This window comes from Amphiura filiformis, chromosome 4 (assembly GCF_039555335.1).
Source record: "Amphiura filiformis chromosome 4, Afil_fr2py, whole genome shotgun sequence".
In the NCBI taxonomy this organism is placed as follows: domain Eukaryota; kingdom Metazoa; phylum Echinodermata; class Ophiuroidea; order Amphilepidida; family Amphiuridae; genus Amphiura; species Amphiura filiformis.
Window position 1 is genome coordinate 58,165,695 of NC_092631.1, and position 8,780 is coordinate 58,174,474.

The window sequence follows — 8,780 nt, forward strand, 5'->3', positions numbered from 1 at the left end:
GCCCGTTGTAGATTCTGTTTGTAGAATACTAAATAATCAATAAGATTCAACAGACACTCATGAGCTAATATGTTTCAGGCTTTTTCCTTTGTACTTTGATATGAAAATAGAGTTGAGAAATAAAATCATGTGCATAAAGACATTACTTTGAAAACGGACATGCTAGCCATTAATATTTTCCAAACATTCGCAACCTTTGCAGTACTTTTCTTCCAAATGATAATTGTAAACAGCGCATAACAAACATTTGGGCACACAATCCACTAATTGTGCGGACCAAAATAATAATGTTCTTTAACATTAATCGTTTAGTGTCATTTTTGTACTACTAATGTCTATAGTTCAGAAACAAATGAATGGATCAAAATTAATTTCACCTCCTTCATTAGATTTTATATTTTAATATGACTAGGGGTATACCAAAGTCAAAATATCGAAGCCAATCGGGCACTATATACCATTCTGAAAAACAAATATATGATTTTATACACTGTTGCGACAGCAGAAATATGGGGGTATGCCCCGAAGCTTCGATATCGAAAATGAGTCTTAGACCAGGAGGTTAGGCCTTCCAATAGAGTCATGGACAAGGTTGTACATGCTACTAAAAACAAATAATGCACACAGCAGTAGTTCAAAATAAGTTTTCCAATCAGTTTACAACAAGGGAGCATATCGAACAGTACTTACTAGTTCATATCATTGGTTGACATACTTGGTTGACATCAAATGCCTCCTCCAGAAGTGACAATCATATTTCGCATCTGTTGGGTAAGCTTACGTAGCGATCTTTTGATAACAAATGTGCCTTTTGAAAAACTGCACGCCTCGAGGCATTTATTACAGACAATAAGATACGTAAGGAGTTTTAACCTTCACCTTAAAAGGAAAATGACCTTGGATTTGAATATACAGTATAACATAGTATATTCAAATAATGCCAACCATGGTTGATAAGACTTTCTGATCTCTTTCAGTGGGGAACATGTAAAGTGCTTATGTTTCTTACAATATCTGCTCACACAACTAGCCCTCAGCAAATTCAACATCAGAAACCATCAAAGCATCATGACAGCAAATTGACTGAACAAAACGAGGAAAACACAAACTCTATGGTTGTTGAACCTTCACTGATACCCAAACCAGATGCATGAAAGAATACAGTTATGTACTCTACCTATTCCAAGTGCCTTCTATTGCCTCTACAATGGGCATTCCGCTCACAAACTGCTCATAATTATAACTGACAGAACATCGGTCAATTTGGTAATGATAACTGAATAATATGATATATGCATTCATCCTCATTTCCATAATTTTATGGCATTTAGTTCTTGCTAACACCATAAATAAGATAGAAACACTTTTTCGTGTTGAAATTAGAAAGTGTAGGTAACTGCAATCAAATAATGAAAATCATGCATAGCATATTCATGTTACAAGCAAAGGTGGTATCAATCTCTGACAATTGTAGTTATTTACCTCAAATTTGAGGAAATTTTGGAATTTTTTTAGCTCCAAAGCCTATAATTTGGCCCAATTTTAGTTTACAAGACCCATCAAAAATGTTGAAATTTCAGTTCATTAAGCCCCTATTTTGCCCAAAATCAGTTCTTAGTTCCCAAAGTTCGGACACACCTACCATAATTTCAGCTCAGTGCCCCAGGATCCCATTATTTCATCTCTATCATTAAACGGCATCATCCCAGCTTATGAAGTACTTGACATTACAATATCATGCAAGTACAGCTACTTTAACATTCCTAGCGGGGATAAACACGCATTAAGCTCTTCCGTCAGTGCGTGGTGTAACGCCTCACTATTCCTGCAACCATCCAATCTGTTCATGAGTGGTAAAATGCCTCGTTCACTTGCTACTTCATCTGCCTTAATGGATTCTGCGCTACAATCCCGAGGTTCATTAACACTAACTGCATTATATGTGTTGCCGAGTTTTCAACACAATGGCTTGTGGCATATGAAACTTGATACTCTAATCTTGACAATGTTTGTACTTCTCATTCAAAACTTCTATTATTGTCCTACTTTTGTAGATAACAGGAACAGTATTCCAAACAAAACGTTACAAAATGGCAAGTGTATGTTTCCTGTGGAACTAAGTAAGATATTGAACAGAAACCAACCATAACAAAGTGTAAGTAACACTGTCACCATGAACAACCATCCTTGTACAGATTGTTACCTGAAACTGAGTTTTCAACACATGACCTTGTGGCATGAAACCTGAGACAGTAATTCTAACAATGTTTGTACCTCTTATCCAAGAGTACTTCTATTATTCTCTCGTATTTTGTATATAACAGGAACAGCATGTCAAACAAAAGTTTACAAAATGGAAATTATATATTTTCCTCTGGACTTTACAAAAGCATTTGTTAAGATAACAAACAGAAACCAATAACGAAGTGTACGAAGTAAATTTCACAATGAAGCAAAACCTGTTTACACCAACTTAACCATCCTTGCCCAGATTGTCAACTGAAATTGAAATTGAATACCACTCTATATTCCAAATTTGATTAGCAATTGAATTGTATGTCAGACTTTAGACTTCAATATCATATTACACCATATTCATTACTGCATGTTTACAATTTGTTCTTCACATGCTTAAGAACAAACTATATACAAGGCTATATGAGCTCAACAGGGTTATTTGTCTTCCTTAAATTAAATAGCACCGTTATTGTGTTACTCCTTAAGTAATTCTTTCTTGTATGATTTGTTCTGGCCCACTGATCACATGTAAGATGAACTTGAATCATTAACGATTTACATGTAAACTATCTATGAATATTGACCATTACGTCTAGACGGTGTAGATTTCTTTTACAGATTGATGACCTAAAAACATGTCCTTGGTTTTGTAATAATGACACTTAGTTAACTTATTAAAGATGCAATTATTCATTACACAGCCTCATCCCCCCACTTTTCTTTTAAAAAGGATTTATACCCACTGGAAACATAATGTTTATATACAAAAGATTTATTGCAGATTAATTCGTTTATCAAAACTATGGTCAAATATATATTTGAATTACGTTCTGGTACACCATAACGAATTTATAATACATCCTATGGAGCAGTGTAATGCACATAATCATGCTTAACTCACAAATGCAAAATCAGAATCAACTGACATTTTGGGAATAAGTAATTTTCGTGGATATATACTGAAGAATGTCATGAAAAGAGGATGATAGGATCATAAAATACTCCTTTAACATATTATCGACTATTTTGATCAGAAATATCACATTTAAATTGAATTGTGATGAGGGCACACTGAAGCAATCTTTTATCCGTTGAAGATAGCTTGAAATATCTGCGCTGTATTACTTTAAAATTTTGCCCTATTTCATGGCTGTAATCAATGCGCAAAATCCTGGTGAATATAGCTGCTAGAAACAGAACCATTGGTCGCAACGACATATCCTTCCTTTACTAAACTTGTGACTTACAGCTCTTTGAAATTGTATTTTGCTCTGCTTTGCTTATTCCAGAACGGTAGGTCACTCCTTGAACATAATAATATGTTGGTCATACCACATAATATCATATTTAAAAAACTGTAGCATTGCTTGGTGATTTCTTCCATTTAATAAGCATACTATATTGTTATTCTACAATTTCTTGATAAACGAACACAAATCACATTTCATCAGAATCAAGCTTGGCAAACACAATTATACATGTTAATGTCAATGCCAAAAGCTTGGCTGCGAAAACATATTTTGGATACACTTCAGAAACTAAACAAACTTGTAAAATTTGGTTGCTGTTCAATTTCTTATTATCTTTATGTACACCCAAAGTTAGTCTAGAATCGATACAGGGATTAATTATACATCTTACATACGTATATGAAGAAAGAACAATATCTGGTGAAATTATGTAGAATAATTATTATTCGGTTATATACCTTTAGTTACATAATAGCTACATTATTTGGAGAAAGACTATGGTATGAAGGAACACTTATGCAACTGACAGGGCGAAATACTAAAATCTGAGCATCAATTTATGAGAATAAGCATGAATAACATTTGAATTAAAATTAGAATTTAAGGTGGGTGGTACACATATATTGTAAAATCGTTTGGTAACTTGTTATTCCTGTTTGGAATGCTTTGAATAACAAACACTAATTTAAATAGTTTTTGACATAAAGAAATTTAGAAATAAATTTACACTTCATAATAAGATATTATGTTAGTGAAGCATATAAAATATTTCAACAGTTATGTACATGATCAACAAATATATATACAATAACAAGTTTTATCTGAGTAATTCAATACATAAATATATGACAATACAAGACATACAAAACAAAATATGCTGGGATATGCTGGGATTTAGACATAGAAACCTTAATTTATATATTTGACATAACCATATTTTCGACAGACATAGTAAACCTTTGACATAGCGGGGCTGTAATACAAAATATCATGTGAAAATCAACTTCGTTTATCCATTCTCAACAATAATATTTTAATACATTGGTGGTTGAATTCAAGACAAAATTTTGAATAAGGCTTGAATAAGTTAACCTTGTGCTGCGAAAAAAAAAAAGTGTTGTTACAAAGGTGGTATACCGTAAAGATTCGCCTAATGGCGCACATGGGCTTCTTTGCCTTAGGGTAAATTTCACGAACAAATAGAGAGTTTCCTCCTCTTAAAATGCCAACAAGAATTAAGCGTCGGTACAGTACCATCATTTGCTGGTCAGATTTTACGGCAGGGTACTTTTGCTTTGTGCCTAAAATTCCAGTTATGTCAAGGACGCCAATAGCGGCATTAGGCGCATCTGTACGATATAGTACATGAATAAATGTGTGTCTCAAAGATCTATGACGAAATGTTTCATTTATGAACTAGACCATACATACTGCTCACTTACAAACTGTTCTTATATATGTATCACTGAAAGTTTATTACCCTACGGTTTAATGATGAGGATACACAGGATATTGAGGATTACCACAATCTCAGTAAGAAATTTAAGCTTGCAAGTTACATTTTTTCACTGAATGAAATGGAAAATGAATAACACTTGTAGAAAGTACATGCTCTTTGGTGCTACCTGCAATCTCCCCAAGATTATGTTAGATTATCAGTAGATACCCCTTAATCATGATTTTATGCAGAAAGAGGAAAACGTATAAAACTTGCAGAAAGTAGGAGTGCACATAAAGCTTCGTGCTACACACAATCTCCCAGATTTTTTTCAGGTTTCCGTCAAATCCATAAAATCAGCCTTCAGTAGCGGAGAACACCATGATGTAGAACACCGCTGTTTGCTTAACTAGAAATTACTTATAGATTTGTTCATTAATCTTTCAATATATGGTTTTAAAACTAATTATCACAATAATTTCTCAAGTACCATCAAAGCAGTCGATATTACCTTAATATAAGCATATTCAAAGTTAGCATAGTATCATGACATTGATTGTACAGCTTAGCAGGTTGCATTAATTCTACTTACGGAGCAAAAGCCCATATTTTGGAAGCAAGTGACAACCAGTTATAAAAAGTTGGCATATATAGGCGTTTTTTATGGTTCATGGGCAATATCTTCTGGGTGGCCAACTAATTCAATACTCTACAGGGTGGTCCCAGCATGAGGTCAAAGGTTACATTGGGTAAAATCTCAACATTGCTTGAATCTTGCTCGAAACCCCACCAATGTGTTCCTCTGGTCATAGGGATTCAGAAAATAAATATAGTTTGACATAACTGTGATGTACGGTTCTTGAGTTATAAGCAAAAAGGTCAAAGGTCAAATATTGACCTCCACAGGGGTCAACATCGTAAAAATGCTCTGAATTAAACCAAATATGTCTTAAATTATTCCTCTTTAAAACCTATTTCAAAACAAAGACAATTTAATCATCTTAAATGTTTTGTTACCTAGGTAACAGGGTGAGAAGTCAATCCCCTTATGAGCTCTATTGACCTTGACATATTTTGTTAGGTAACCTATGTAACAAAACATCCTGGATGAAGGTGCAAACTTCTTTATTTTGAATAGTTTTGTAAGAGGAACAATTTGAGACATGTTTGGTTAAAATCGGAGTATTTTACAATATTGACCCCGGTTGAGGTCAAACTTTGACATTTGACCTTTTTGCTAATATCCTGATAACCGTACGTCAAAGGTAGGTCAAACTATACTTCGGAGTCCTTATGACCAGATGAATACCTTGATGGGCTTTCAAACAAGATGCGAGCAATTTTGAAATTTGACTCCATGTAACCTTTGACCCCATGCTGGGACTCCCTCCATTAGAGGATTGATTTAGTTGTTCACCCAGAAGTTATTGTCTTTAACCCATAGAACACACCTATATAGGCCAACCTTTTATAACACGCCATGTCACTTCATACCTTGGTTCCCTAGGTATTCTGATGACAATTTGTACATTGCACATTTCGGGAAATATGTTGTCACACAGCTCTCTTGGATAAATTGCGAGTAACCAAACCTCACAAAACTCATTGCAAACTACTTCCATCAAGTTACATCAACTTGTCCCACATGTATCCATCGTCAATTTTGAGTAATTGTCTCACTTCGCCAAAGCCTACAGTAAGATTGGCTAATATAGGTCAAAAGGGTAAATTACTCTTTTCTCAAGAACTGTTTAATCAAGAACACAAGTCCAAATCACTGCTAAGCTTTTTCCCAATCCCAAAAAATGATTTAAGCTTGCTGTAACAGCTTTTCTGTTGACTGTGGGATTGATAAGCTTTCACATAAGCTAATGCATCCAGCTGGTTCACTTACTCAAATATCAATAAAGTATTTTGTATTTTGTAATTTCCCATAGGATAGGTGGTACTATTTTTATACTATTATTCAAGATGAGGTAGACCATTTCTGAGAATATGATCGATGATCAACAACAAGGGCTTCGAGAGGGTAGGACTTGTTCTATAAAGATAGTTTATTAACTTTTTTGGATAAGTCTATTATTGGAAAATGTTAAAGGAGGGTAGTCACCACATCATAACTCCCTTGTTCTCCATTGACATAGAGATTTTATGTTTTCTTGTTGACCCTGTAATTTAGGTATGAAATGGTTTATTTGGATTTTACAAGGTCTTTTGAGGGTCTCTCTGTTTTATGGTGTATGAAGCAGGGCCCAAGTTTCAAGGTGCATTTTCAGAAATTGTGGTATGGAGATCACAAATTGGTCACAAAGTCTTGATAGTCATAAAAACCTTTAGTATATTGATGGATCTCAATGTGACGAAAAATAGGTTTAGCTCTCTACTGGGTTACACCACAGCCTGTGGTTACACCCTTTGAGGCAAGCATGTAAGAACAAATTGCATAACACAATCCTTGGAGCACAATGCACATATTTTGTCAGTCTTTTCCAATGACTTATGTGCCATTACTCAATCATAACCCCACCACCAAGTTTTGCAATTTTGCAATAGAACAGATCTGGGATGCATGCAGTAACTTTTTAAACACCCAGCAGCAACAAAAGAAGCAGTATCTTCTCTATGCACTAAACCCCCGACTAAACCTTACTCCCACCTTACACTTGTCAGTGGTTATGGTATTGTATTAAACTATTTTACAGTGGTGTTTCATCCCATTCTCTCTGTTTATAAGCTCTTCGTTTATATTCCCTTCGCCTAGATGAAATTGCCCATATTCCATACAGGAGTGGATTGATTGCAGAATTAATTGGCAATACAAATGCTACAATCCATGGAAAAATTTCTGGAGAAATGTTTATTTTATCCATTTGAACTAAGATGCCTAAACAAATTATAGGCATCCAGCATAGTAGGTCGGTTAAAACAATAATTCCCATTTTTAAGGTCATCCAAAGCTCAATTTGTAACCTGGAGACACTCATCTGCAATGCACGTCTATGTCCAACACAAATTACCCTAACAAATATGGATGCGTAACATATGAAAATGATTATACAACACAAGAAGTTCAGTCCTAAAAACAGCCCAGTTGAATAAGGTGGGCCTGTTGAACTGTGTATTAATCCAGTAGTGGCATATGACAACACTACATCATCTCTATAGGGCTTTAAGGGAACTGTTACATTATAGTAAATGAGTTGATATGACAAATCTCTTGCCAATGGAAGACCAATGCATACTTCAGATACATCATACAAATACTGATTTCCATTACTTATTGCTGCTGGAATTAAACTAAGAATACTTGCAAAAATCCATGCTACTATTACTCCAATAATGTTTGATCTGCTTTTTGTACTGCTAGGATAAAGTCTTTGTAGATGATGTTTCCATGGCCAAATAAAAGCTGACAGCCTCTCAATACTTATCAAAATCAGAATGAAAAGTGAAGCTTCACCTGAGAACACAGCTAGAAAGCCTGCTAGTTTACATGTAAAGCTGTTACGCCAATTGTCAACTTCTAATGGGAATTGGTGGCCAAATTGTAGGTCAGCAATAGCAATTATGATCATATAGATACCCATAATGAAGTCTGCTACAGCTAGGTTTGTAATGTATATTATCTGGGGCAGCTTTTCTTTGTACAGCTTATTTTTATACGTATTACCATATTTTATTTCAACACAGCCGTAAACAACAACAAAACCATTAAATGCTAAAGCAATGATGCCAAGTATCCACATCGAACATCTAACCCAGTTGTTAGTTAAAAGTTGTTTACAAGTCAAATAAGGAGATTTTGGTTCAGAGGGTATACATTGATCTTGGTCGTTTACAAAACAGCATAATTC